Source organism: Podarcis liolepis, assembly GCF_965112155.1.
Source record: "Podarcis liolepis genome assembly, chromosome: 7".
In the NCBI taxonomy this organism is placed as follows: Eukaryota; Metazoa; Chordata; class Lepidosauria; order Squamata; family Lacertidae; genus Podarcis; species Podarcis liolepis.
The window spans coordinates 55861240-55875289 of NC_139561.1; the positions used below are offsets into that span (position 1 = coordinate 55861240).

At 43.5% G+C, this 14050-nt stretch overlaps 1 long non-coding RNA gene across 1 annotated transcript; it reads left to right on the top strand.

Moving 5' to 3' along the window:
* The first annotated feature begins 367 nt into the window (after positions 1-367).
* LOC310712312 lies at positions 368-6966 on the top strand. The gene is made up of 3 exons (XR_014528848.1): positions 368-448; positions 5322-5461; positions 6513-6966. It is a non-coding gene; the product is annotated as an uncharacterized lncRNA (long non-coding RNA).
* The last annotated feature ends 7084 nt before the right edge of the window (positions 6967-14050 follow it).

A 14050-nucleotide genomic window follows, 5' to 3' on the forward strand; every position in this document is an offset into this window, starting at 1 on the left:
TTTCCTAGTCCTTCCTGAAGATGTCAGGGATCAATTCTGCCACCTTCTACATGTATAGGAGATGCTGTACGCGAAGAGCTACAAGCTTTTCCTCAAGGGCAGTAGGTCAGGCCAAGAAGTTATGAGCTTCGCAAGATCAGCCAAGGTCAGATGATCAAGGGAGCAGAGCAATTCCCCTGTGCAGAAAGGCTGCAGCATAGAGGACCTTCCAGTTTAGAGAAAAAGCCCAAAAGAGGTGAAATGACAGAAGTTTATGAAATTATGCATGGCTACTACATGGAGAGTTCTTAAGCTTCCTAGAGAAGATCCTCCTTGTGGTCACTTCCCCTTCCTCCTCTGGGCAGGAATTCTGTAACAAAGGAGAATTCTGCAACAAAGCAGATAATCTTTTATACTTTTTCCTGCTTCTGAGGAGATTGTCTCTCCACCATGCTTCCAAGCTGATCAGGTGTGTGTCTTGGGGCTCCAGATACACACAACAAATTCAGTACTTTAGTACAGTGGTGCCTCGCAAGACGAAAAGAATCTGTTCTGTGATTCTCTTCATCTAGCGGTTTTTTCGTCTTGCGAAGCAAGCCCATTGACGGATTAGTGGATTAGCGCTATTAGCGCTATTAGAGGCTTTTAGAGGCTTTTAGCGGCTTTTAGCGGCTTATCGGATCAGCTGATAAGCGGCTTAGCGGCTTAGAAAAAGGGGGGAGGGGAAAAAACCCGCAGGAACTCGCAATACATTTTCATCTTGCGAAGCAAGCCCATAGGAGATTCATTTTGCGAAGCACCTCCAAAACGGAAAACTCTTTCGTCTAGCGAGTTTTCCGTCTTGCGAGGCATTCGTCTTGCGGGGCACCACTGTATTTTGTACCTGAGAGGTTTTCTTACCTGTACTGTATTTGCTGCCTGCATTGAAATGTAGATAAACCTTTGTTGATGTTGTTTATCTTACAAAAACACATGGTTCATTCTCTGCAATTGAGGGGAAGAGGGGCAGGTCAGGAGAGCACAAATAAATGGGATAAAGAGGTGTAATTGCCTTATTCCTAAGCTTTAGTAAGCTGCAAAACATAGAAGTGTTTTACCCTGCTAAAAAGGCTTCACAGCCCTCTTACTTTTCATATTTCTTTTACACACGTGGGATAGGAGGTGTATTTTAATCCACAGATTTAATCCTCATTCCATCTCTTAAACAGGAGGAAGTGATGGCCACAAGCATGGATGGCTTAAAAGGGACTGGAGAAATTCATGGATAAAGTTATCAAGGCCTACTAGCCACAATGGCTACCCTCTGCCTCCATGCCCAGAGACATTAATGCTTCTGAGCACCCGTTGTTGGAAATTGCAGGAAGGGAGAGAGCTCATGTTCTTGGGTCCTGCATGTGGGTTTTCCACAGGCATCTGGTTGGGCACTGTGAGATCAGGATGTTGGACTAGATCAGGGGTCAGCAAACTTTTTTCACAGGGGGCCGTTCCACTGTCCCTCAGACCTTGTGGAGGGCCGGACTCTCTCTCTCCCCCCCTCTCTCTGAATTCCTATGCACACTGCACACTGCACATACCCACCCCCAGCCCCAGCAGCCTTCTCAGTCTGCCGCCTGCCTCATTCGCTGGTGGTGGTGGCACAAAACGGGCTTCCTCCCTGCCTAGAGAGGAAGCTTCTTCTTCTTGTGAAGTGGGTAGGCAGAGCGAGCTCATCCACTCTGCTCTCTGGCCCACAGGAGCACCAGGGTGGCGGCGGCGGGAGGAAGAGGCCAAGCAATGGCAGCTCTGCCAATCAAATACCACGCCTGGTTTACCTCAGCCTGGTGCGGGGATGTCTTTGCCAATCAAACGTCACTGAGGTAAATTAGGTGCTGCGTTTGATTGGCAGAGACGTCCCCACACCACACTGAGGTAAACTAGGTGTGGCGTTTGATTGGCAGAGCTGCCGTCGCTCGGCCTCTTCCTCCTGTCGCCATCGCCGGAAGACTCAGAATCGTGGTGGGTTCCGGCTTCGCATTGTGGGCTGGATTTAGGACCCAAGTGGGTCTGACCTGGCTGGGGGACCGTAGTTTGCCGACCCCTGGAATAGATTAACCATTGCTCTGATCCAGCAGGTTCTTCTTGTGTCCTTATGCGTAAGGGTTTGAAGCTGGTTTTCACTAGCTAAGGTCATAGCTGCCTCAGTAGGGAACAAGTTCTCAAGAAACACTGGATAAAAACAACAACTAGGCATTGTTGGCCAGGGCTCTGTTGTGCAAAGAGAACATCCATGTGGAAAGTGAGCAGAATGAAATAACGTTAACTGATTAATCATCTGCTGTGCAATCAAGTCATTGATCAATCATTTTGAAATGGCTCTGCATCTTACAAAACAAGAAGAAAACCCTAAATAAAGTTGCCTGGTTTGAAATATGGATGTATGCAAAAGGTAACTTGCAATTTAATAAATACAAGTTGGAAATAGCCGTTTATAATTCCTCCCTCTTTATTTCTTGCTAAAGTAATTCAGATGGATTAAAATCACAGAAAATAAAAGGGTATTTTTAAATTTGTACCCACACACTGATTAAAACATTCCCTCGCCATTTTACATCAGCTTCATCAGTTAATCAACTATCACTTTAGTTGATTTATTTAATCTAATTGCAGCTGCTTTCTTGGTCCCATATAAGGGGGAAAGCTAGACAGTTTAAGAAGTGAAATGTATAGAATTGCTCTTTCTGTAGTGAGGAATTGCAGATTGGGAGAAGTAACTTGGTGTTTGTTTACTCATTCATTCAGAGCATACAGTTAGAGAAGCTTACAAATAAATAAAAGATTACATAGTCCTTGCCCTCAGGCTTGCAATCTAAAAAGACCTGACATGAAAGGAAAAGGGGATGGGAAGGGAAGAAGAAAAGAAGCAAGCTCAGACATCAAATTTGCCAAGACACGAGGTTCTCTCTACCACTACCCTGGCTCGCTTACATAACAATCTGAGCATCCTGCCAGCATCTGGAAGTGTATCGATATGAGCTTGGAGGATCAGTCTGCATGATACCCTGGGTTCCTTCCAATGCTGCGATCCTGTGTATATGGGCTAGAATCTATAAGAGGAAATCGGCCAGTCCAGTTCCTTGTTAATGTCTTTGGCTGGCCGGTTAAGCACTGCGATTCACAAGCCTAAAGAGGTTGCCATAGAGACACATGGGTGAGCCTTTTCTCACCTCAGCTGGCCTGATGCCACATTATCCCAGGAGACAGAACAATAGGTCAAGAGGGACTGTGTATGTGAGCAGTGTGTGTGTGTGTGTGTGTGTGTGTGTGTGAGAGAGAGAGAGAGAGAGAGAGAGAGAGAGAGAGAGAGAGAGAGAGAGTTTGGCTGATCCTGGATGCTAGTGAGTCAAAATAAACACTTGCTCTGTGCTGGACTTTGGGCCTCTCCTGGAAATCTAATGGGCAAGATGGGCAAGCAAGATCTGTTGGAAGGTTAACATATTGACCCTGCTGGACTCTAAGTCTTGTAGTCAAAGAGGATGCCCCCAGACTGGATGGGACAAAACTGGGTAGCGGTTTAAGGAGAGGACCTGAGAGGCACGGAGAGGATGCTTATTTAGGAGAACTGGCATTGCAGGGTCAGCCGAGCAATGGAGACCTGTGAGGGGGAGCCCAGCCTATAAAGGAGACCTCCGGGTATAGGGCGGGATATAAATTCAATCAAATAATAATAATAATAATAATAATAATAATAATAATGTGAAAAGGGAAGGGAGCCTGACAGAGTGAGTTGCTTTGGCCAGAGAAGTGAGTCCCCCCCAGGCATCCACCAGCCTCTCTAATCAGTGCCACTAGCTCCGAGGGGAGGAAAACTCCGGCTGGTGCTCTCATGTAGCATTAAAAAGGACAAGCAGTCTGTCAGGGGAAGAGAGGCCTTGGTGGGGGATTGCCCCCCTCCCCCTGATCAAAAAGACAGCAGCATTGCAGCCTGCTTTATGTGGAGTAGTGATGTCAGCCAAGGAGGATTTCTTCTTAGGCTATGGGGCTAATCCACAGTGTCACTTCCCTATGTAAGGAAGGATGGGCTTTTCTTCTTCCTGGCAGCGAGGGAGGGAGATAGGCTTGTTTATTCATTTATGCTCTTGTCCAATGAAAATGAAAAAAATAAATAAGTGCTGCAAATGAGCTGCTTGGAGCCATTAGGAAGCCTCTCTTTGAGGAGTTGGCCTGAATATCTCTGGAAACTCAACTTGCTGGAGCCAGGGTGCCCAAAGAGGCGGCTACCATTTTCTGGTGATGGCAGCAGAGCTGTGGCAGTTGAAGAATCTCCTTGTCCTCCCTCCGCCCTTCACCCTAAAAAAGGAAAATTATAATATGCTACTCATTGTTTATACCAGGCTTCCTCAACCTCGGCCCCCCAGATGTCCTTGGCCTACAACTCCCATGATCCCTACCTAGCAGGACCAGTGGTCAGGGATGATGGGAATTGTAGTCTCAAAACATCTGGAGGGCTGAGGTTGAGGAAGCCTGGTTTACACCATTCTAGAGCAAAAACAAACAAACATGAAAACAATACAAGAAAATTGTATTTCACTTGGAACTCCTTGCCTGTTGAAATCCAGGAGGTACCTTCACTTTACCCTTCCTGGTGCCTGCTGAAACATTCTTGTTTAGACAAGGCTACCCAGATGCTTTGAAAGCTGAGGTAATTTTAATCTGTTTTAGTAATAACTTTTCTGCCTTTTTAAAAGTATGGCTGTAAATCTTTCTTGCTTTTCTTATTTTATCTTTTGGTATACTGCTTTGAGGTTTTCTTTCTACAATCAGGCGTTGTATAAATTTTATGAAATAAATAAGTGTAAATTCAATTCAGTGTAAAAACAGACAGTGTACTAGCAATATAACCACATCAACCAAGCCAGGGGACCATCTTAGTCAAATCCTTGGTGGTTAATTGTCATCAATGGTGGTGCTGCTCACACCTGAAAGAAGAGGGCATTCCATAGTTGATGTGCTTGTTGCTATTGAGAACACCCTCTCACGAGTCACCACATGCTGTACCTGAGAGAACTGCGTCACCATGAGAAGAGCATCCCCCAGTGCCTCCAGGGGCTGGGCAGGTCTATATCTGGGTCCCAAGCTTTATATGTCGAAAAGCATGCTCTAATACTTCACATGTATACGAGACTTGCCTTCCCATGCTGTGACCAAGTTCCAAAGCAGGAACTATTGGGGTTGCCTGGGAGGTACCTGGGAGCTGACTTTCCCAAGACTGCTTCTTAACCCAGAAGCCTGGAGAACGTGACAGCACTGCAGCAGCCCCCCTGGCTATCAGCTAAGACGAAATACCAAACGACATACATACAGAGAGGTAATTGCCTTCTGGACCCAGAAGATTGACCTGGGAACTGAGATGAGGCTGTGGGCACTTGGGACATCTTCAAGGCAGTGGAGTGAAAACTTCCCACAGAAGGAAATGGACACACTTGAGCCCTTCTGCTGATCATAGGTGCCTGTGAAAGGATTAATTGTAGTGTTGTGGGTCTGAGGGTGGATCTGATTACACAGATGGATGAACTTGTCAATTATTATTTTCCTCAGTTTTTCGTTTTTCTACTCTGAAATTCTTGACCCATTTCTGCATCAGTTTGGGTTTTGCTCCCCTGCACATATTTGCAGACAATGTTTCCTTAATATATTGCATTTTTAGTATGTTAGTTTCACAAACATATGCATTTGTGTTTGTTATTCTTCCCCAACATATGTTTTCTGGCATGCATTTCTTGGTTGGAGAACTGCGTTGCAATATTCAGGGAACTGCAAATTTCAAAGGGTATCTTTTGGTTGGCGTACTAGTTTGCCTAAAAATGTGAACTGAAGGTCTTGTCTCACATCCCAAAGGTCTGAATGAGAAGAGGATCTCTTCTAACCCGGTGACTCTTGACTGTAAAATATCTAGATGCAGCAAGAGTGTGGGAACTGCACTGACAATTAAGTGCCCAGCCATGCTCAGTGTTAGCTTGTGGTTATTATTTCAGTTTGTACCCTTGTGATTGGAAGAGAGAGGTGTATGTGTTTGTGCAGAGAGGAAGACTCATCCTTTTGTCCCCTCGCCTGGCCGGGGGGAGGGGACAAGCTAACCCTGTAATTCTGAGATGAACAAAGAAATACAATAGGTTTAGTTGATCCCTGGAAGTATCTGACAGTGCTGGTGGCCTCCTAAAATGTAATGGGGAAAGAAGTAACTACAGTGGTACCTCGGGTTACATACGCTTCAGGTTACATATGCTTTAGGTTACCCACTCTGCTAACCCAGAAATATTACCTCAGGTTAAGAACTTTGCTTCAGGATGAGAACAGAAATTGTGCTCCGGCGGCGTGGCGGCAGCAGGAGGCCCCATTAGATAAAGTGGTGCTTCAGGTTAAGAACAGTTTCAGGTTAAGAACAGACCTCTGGAACGAATTAAGTACTTAACCCGAGGTACCACTGTAGTGGAGTGTTAATGCCTTGATCTGATCCTTACTATGTATTTATGCATAAATAAAACCTTTTTTCATAGAAGCACCATCAGTTTCCAGTGAACTCCATTCCAAGGAAAAGGCACCACTAAAACTTCTCACTGTCGAGAAGTGGAATGCATGTGTGTAACAGACTACACCTGTGATTTATCTGAAAATGGAGACAATGAATATGCAAAAAGAGCAAAACCTTTACCCTGTGTTATCATGGCATAGGACAAGGCTGGGGGCATCCCAGCATCCTTTGCAATGCTATAAGGCAGCCTCCTGCAAACGGTACCTTCCAGATGTTTTGGACCACAACTCCCATCAGCCCCAGCCAACACAATTACATGGTGCTGGGGCTGATATGAGTTGTGGTTCAGGTTGGGGGAGACTGCTATAATACAGTTTCTCTCAGGTTGCATGGAGGTTCTTGACCAAGGGTGATCACCTGGAACATTAGATGGGTGGGCTGGGAGACCCCCAGATGTGCGGGGCTAATGCTGACTTTGGGTGGGGGAGAAAGTATTTGGGGAGGTCTTGTGGGGGATCTTGGTTGGAGTGTGGGAGCCTCTGCTGCACCAAGGAGAGAAAAAACAAAAGACCCAGCAGCTGGAAGATAATTGTTTTTGACATTATTGTATTTATTATGTAATCTTTAGTCTATTGTGTATTATATTTTGTATTGCATTCAGTATTTTATATTGCATTTCTGTTTTGTATTGTAAGCCATTTTGTGCATTATTGTAATATAAAAGCAGGGTATAAGCATCTAATCTAACATTCTCGTCCTTCGATCCAACTAATTAACATGTACGTTACAATGAACGTCTGAAATTTAGTGCATGCTGGCCAGAAGTGTTCCATTATGAAGTGTTCCAGATGAAGTCTGAAAACTCAAGAGTGTGAAAAATCTCTCTCTCTTTTGGATGCGTGTATGGAATTCATCTGCGAATGGGATTGCTATTCTTCAGGCATGAAAGCTAACATTCATCAAAGCTTGGAAGTTCACTGTAATGTAATTTGGTGGCACTCTTCCTTTGTTTGAAAGTAGGATGTATATTTAGTAGGAGCCACTCAGATCAGGATTGTAACTTTATATTCCTTGTGATGTTATAATAAAGGCAATCCTTTAGTGTGGCAGGACTTATTCTCTGGAACTCCCTACCCATTGATATTAGGCAAGTGCCTTTATTGTACTGTTTTTGATGCCTGCTTAAACCTTTTTTTTTTGTTTAGACATGCCTACCTTGACATGTAATTTTATTATGTACATTTGCTTTTAAAGTGATTGATTTTTTGCCTATATTTTGATACTTTTATTATGTCTGCAGTTTTAAAATTTTGAATTTATCACTACTTTTAATGAATATTTTGTATTGTTTTATGTAAACCACTTAGAATTATTATTATTATTAAGTGGTCTATAAATCTTGCTAAAGTACAAGATCTGCCAAGCAACAGTTACTTCTCTATGGGATGGTTCAATTAAGTAAGCCGAGCATGGTTGTGAACATCTTGAGAATTTTTAATAATATGCTCCTAATGCTTTTAAGTGGTGTTATGACTGTAGTATTGTGTTTTCTTGTTGTAGCCTCCTTGTTGTTTTTCTATGGAAATACAGTTCATAGATATTTAAATAAATCTATCAACCTACCAACATTATTTTCCTCTTGGGAAAAAAATGCTTTCCAGTGGGTCATTGTTTCCAAGATGAAGGTACCCTTCTTGGAATGAACATCACCTTAAACAGACCAGTCAAACCGCCTCAGATAAATTCTCCTAAACACCTTTGAGTCTACTTGCAAGGAAAGCTTCCATCACATAAAGAACTTGTTCAGAACTGACACTGCGCTAGAGATGCCAGATCAAACGAAAAGGTTTCACCTACCCCACTCTTTCAGCGTGAATTGTTCCCCTAAATCTTGATAATGGAACACTTCTGGCTGGCTGTAGCCCATCATCTTGACATTTGGAATACAGATATATGAGAAGCATGTCATGTTAACAGAACACTACAACAGGCATACTTTGTCTCAGTTGATGGGAGAATCGCATCATAGAGAATAATTCATACTGACAGTAAGAACTTGCAGATGGGAAATCTAAAATGGATAAGTCATTATAGAAATTTATCGGACTGGGTGAGTGGACAGAGCAGAGTAGACTGGCCACCCCACTTAAACAAAACCGTGTGTGTGTGTGTTCGTGTTCTGAAAGGTATTTCTTTCTCAGTATACATCCTAAGTCGTGGTGCAGTTTTGATTTGGCTAAATGTTGAGTTTCTACCAGAACGAAAGAATGGAAGGAAAAAAAAAACTAGTTCAGCTTTTTTAATTAAAATGTAAATGTGACATTTCCCAATATGTTCTGATTTCTTCATCTTGTCACTGAAACTACATTTCAGGAACTTCAAACCTTTGTGTCCCCATATTGGGCACATTTTACACTGAGTGAAAGTATATAAACTACAGAAGAAGAGAGTCCCCAGATTTAGCAGTCCACCCTTTTTCATTCAAACCAGCATCTTTCTGTTACTTCAAAGGGTTCCACATGTTTCTCTTATGGCAATGTGATGTTTCCGGGCCAACTTTTCTATATCAGCAGTACATGTGAAAAAGGATCTAGGTGTCTTAGTAGACCACAAGCTTAACATCACAGTCAAAAGAGTAATGCAGCGGGGGGGGGGGATGCTATCCTAGGCCGCATTAATAGAAGTATAATCCTCAGATCTAGAGAAGTAATAAATCTGCTCTATTCTGCTTTGGCCAGACCCCACCTGAAGTCCTGTGTCCAGTTCTTGGCACCAAAATTTAAGAAGGATATTGTCAAACTGGATCGTGTGCAGAGGAGGGTTACCAAGATGATACAGGGTCTGGAAACCAAACATTATGAGGAACAGTTGAAGGGGTTGAGTATGTTTAGCCTGGAGAAGAGAAGACGGATAGGTGACAGGATAGCTATCTTCAGATATCTGAAAGGCTGTCACATGGAAGATGGAGCAAACTTGTTTTCTCCTGCGCCAGAGGATAGGACCTGAACCAATGGAATCAAATTCCAAGAAAGGAGATTCTGACTAAAAAAAATATGAAGACCTTTAGGATGGTAAGAGCTGTTTGACAGTGGAATGGAGTACCTCAGAAGGTGGTGGGTTCTCCTTCATATGAGGTTTTTAAACAGAGGCTGGGCAGCCACCTGTCAGCAATTCTAGTGCAATGCAGGAATCACAGCTAAAGGTGCGATTGAAGGTTATCTAGCTAGACAACCCTGAGTTTATGGCTAGCCACATTTTTATCCAGTTGGGCAACACCACAATAAATGAATAGTCAGAGCCAAAAGCATTTAGATGGAAATCCCAGACAGCAATACATTTTTGTCACATGCAGGGTGACCTTGATCCCCAAACAATCTCCCTGGCATGGCAAAAATCAGTCGTCACCCATGATGCATTAGTGAAAAGTATCCACTCTGCAAAATTATTCCACCTCAATCTCATCATGTCTTTGCCACTTCAAAAATAAGCATAATAATCTTTAGTTGTCCTAATCAGCTGCAGTTTTGTTCATTTATGCTAAATAATTGAAAAGCCATCTCTAAGAGGATAGATGATGTGTGATTCTTGGGGTTGATTTTCTGGGAAGTGACTGCCCAGGTACTTTAGAAGGTTACCACATCTGATTGAAGTCTCTTCCCCTTTATATAAGCAGCATAATTAATGAGGTTGTAATGAATTCAGGTGCTGCTGGTTTGTTACCTCGAAAGAGAGAGAAAAGTTATAAGAACAGTTTGAAATCTGAATTGGAAGGGGGGAGAAAAGGTCGTGATTAGTATTGATTGTGAAGTACTGTATTTTAAATTAATGTGCCTCATGTAATAGTTGGCTGCCTTTGCTAATTTTTAGACAGAGCTGGCTCCATGCTGTCCAGCTGTGCATTGCACATCCAGGATAAAAGTTTCACAATTAGCTTGAAATCATAATCTTTGAACTGAAAAAATGTCCTAATCATGGCAATGGGGAGAAAATATGCAGGAAATGTTTTTATTGAGAATTTGGTTTGGACGAAAAGCTGCATAGCATTCTTCATATGGAGGCAAACAGGACCATGAAACAGATACAGACAACATATGTAGTATTTCATTCCTGTCTTTACGTTGAAAATATATTTCCAGAGCTTATGCACTTTTTGTTCTATGGGTGCTGACTTTTCTTCCAGCAGCTCTTGTGCTTTCGATACCTGAGTTACAGGCAGAATGTCCAAAGGTGAATTGTTTCCCACCATCACATCTTGATGCCATGGAAAGATTCGACTACTCAGTTTCAACACATCATGTTTTCAAAGTGCAAGAACCTGAAAGATGCTGGCAAACCAAGACTCTGGACCCTGTTCCTCTCTGTTTGTTGACTAATAAAGTGACCTGAATTTGCATTCATAGAATCATAGAGTTGGAAAAGATACCTAGTGGTCCAGCCCTGTTCAATGCAGGAATCTCAACTAAAGCACCCATGACAGATGGCCATCCACCCTCTGCTTAAAAACCTCCAAAACAGTGTGAAATCATATGAGATCTATCTAGCTATACTGTATGTCATGCTCAGAGAAGCCCCCTTGAAATTAATGGAGTTAAGCTAGACTGTGTGGCTCTGATTCACTTCATTACTGGGATTGAAATCTGATATTTTAAGTCCAAAGCACTGTTTTGCCCCTATTGATTATAACGGGGAATCTAAAAATGGCAAACTCCTTTCCTCATATTCATATACAATGTGGTTGAAAATTGCTCCAGCTCTGTTGCTCATGCCCTGCTCTCAGAGCCAAAACTCAGGGGAGAGCGACAACCCGTGGGTATACTTCAACATTGCCCCCCCCCAAATAACTGCAATTGGAATGTACTGGGAAATGAAGTCACTATGATTAAAAACTAGATCAGCTCATCAAAATGAAAGGTCACCCTTTCCATCCCCTCTCAAGTGCTATCAAGCTGCAGGTTTAATTTCTCAGGGAAAAAAGGGGGGTGGGAAATTCTAAGAGGTGACATGATAGAAGTTTATGAATTAATGCACGGGGTAGAGAAAGTAGATAATATTCTCTCTCTCTCTCTCTCTCTCTCTCTCTCTCTCTCTCTCTCTCATAACATTAAAACTTGAGGACATCCAATGAAGCTGAATGTTGGAAGATTCAAGACAGATAAAAGAAAGTGCACAGTGGAACTCTCTCCCACAGGAGGCATTGAGGGCCACTAACTTGTATGGCTTTCAAAGAGGACTGGACAAATTTATGGAGGATAAGGCTATCAGTAGCTAATAGCCCCCCACAATCGGAGGCAGAAATGCTTCCGAATACCAATTGCTAGAAATTTCAGGAGGGGAGAATGCCTGTCCCGTGTTCAGATCCTGCTTATGTGTTTCCCACAGACATCTGGTTGGCCACTGTGAGAAGGATGCTGGGCCAGATGGTTCATGGCCTCATCCAGCAGGTTTTTCTTATGTTCTTATGGACGTGCCTTTATGGTAAAACTGAGGTAACAGAGCTACAAAAGTTGCTCACCCCCTGAGCTGCCTCGACGCACCTTGTAAACAGCGCCATCCAGCTTGGTAACATGAAACACTACTGCAATCACCCTGATTTTCCTCATGATGGTATGCACATAGCAGATGCACACCCCTAGCAATGGCCGTACCCACCAAGTGGTTTTTCTGTCCATTTTCTCATTCATGAAGCCATGCCTGTTGATATGAACAGCACTCAACGAAAATACAAAGGGACCATTGAAGCAAGAGGCCAGCACTTTTAATTTTGCTTTCAAAGCCTTCTCTTCTTTGTTTAACTACAGGGAAATAGGTTTATACAGAGCATCTATAGGAATAAGGGGTTACTTTTAGGTTGAACTATGAACCCCTCCAGATGTCCTTTTTAATTGCACATTTGTGGTGATTTGTGCTCGCGATGCTTCTGGTGCTTATCCGCCATCAAATACTGTTTCCGCCTGCAAAGGTTTTGGGGCTTTTACACTGCTTCACTTCCAGTCAGTGCAGATCCTGCAACTTCTTGCTGAAATGCCACAATTCTTTATACCACAAATGTTCTGCTTTATTTTTGTCCCTCCAAATAGTAGGACAGTGGTACCTTGGTTCTTGAACGGCTTGGCTCCTGAACAAATTGGCTCCCGAACACCACAAACTTGGAAGTAAGTGTTCTGGTTTGCAAATGTTTTTCGGAAGCCGAATGTCCGATGCGGCTTCCACTTGACTGCAGGAAGCGCCTGCAGCCAATCAGCCTTGGTTTTCGAACGGTTTCGGGAGTCGAAAAGACTCCCGGAACAGATTAAGTTCAAGATACCACTGTAATGAGATAGCACTGGGGAACCTTGCAAAACCAAACTAAAGTGTAATAAATCTATCATGAAAGCACTATTACTGTGTCATGCACACATTCCCTGAAATAAAAGACCAGTCTGGGGTGGCCTGTTTTGTTGTTCTACAAGGGCTGTGGATGTGGAGCCTCACAGGGGGATGGATTAGATGACTTCTGGGGTCCCTTCCAACTCTACATTTCTATGATACTATGTCCCTCTGGCATTGTGACTATTACTTTTCCCAGGACAACTTTAATAAATACCACTGATATAGCTAATCAGACACCATGTGACTTTTCTGAAACTTAATGATGAACCATGATGTGGATGTGTTTTGGGCAAATCGAACTCTCAAAAGTGAGTCATTATGGAATGCAAAGCTCACTTGGATGATATCAAGCACGTTTAGAAACTGTTGTAGCTACAACCCAAATCCAGGGAAAGGTAATTTATTATGTAGCTCTCAACCCACACCACCAGCTGCCTCGTATAGCGTATTTGACCCTTGTTCAGTTCACGGTTCTCAACTGAGGTTAGTGATCTACCTCATCCTTGTATATTGCTAGTGATTTAGCTTCTGCTAAAGTTATCCTGTAGCCTGGAAGTGGGGAACCTTTTTCAGCCTTAGTTAACATTCCCCTCATAGCTCACCTTCTGGGGCAGTAGGCCACTGGTAAAGGTAAAGGTAAAGGTAAAGGTAAAGGGACCCCTGACCATTAGGTCCAGTCGTGACCGACTCTGGGGTTGCGGCACTCATCTCGCTTTATTGGCCGAGGGAGCTGGCGTACAACTTCTGGCTGCTTCTGGCAAACTAGAGCAGCACACGGAAACAGTGTTTACCTTCCCGCCTATTTATCTACTTGCACTTGGACGTGCTTTTGAATTGCTAGGTTGGCAGGAGCAGGGACCAAGCAACAGGAGCTCACCCCACTGCAAGGATTCGAACTGCCGACCTTCTGATCGGCAAGCCCTAGGCTCTGTGGTTTAACCCACAGCGCCACCCGTGTCCCTAGGCCACTGGTAGGTGGGGCCAAAGCATAAGAAATAAGAAGAGCCTGCTGGATCAGGCCAGTGGCCCATCTAGTCCAGCATCTTGTTCTCACAATGGGGAAAAAAGGAGGAGGACCTGAGCACAAGAGAACTCCCTCCTCTGGTTTCCAGTAACTGGTATTCAGAAGCATCACTGCCTCCTGTGGGAGCAAGTTCCGAAATTTAACTATGCATGAAGATGGACTTTCTTTTA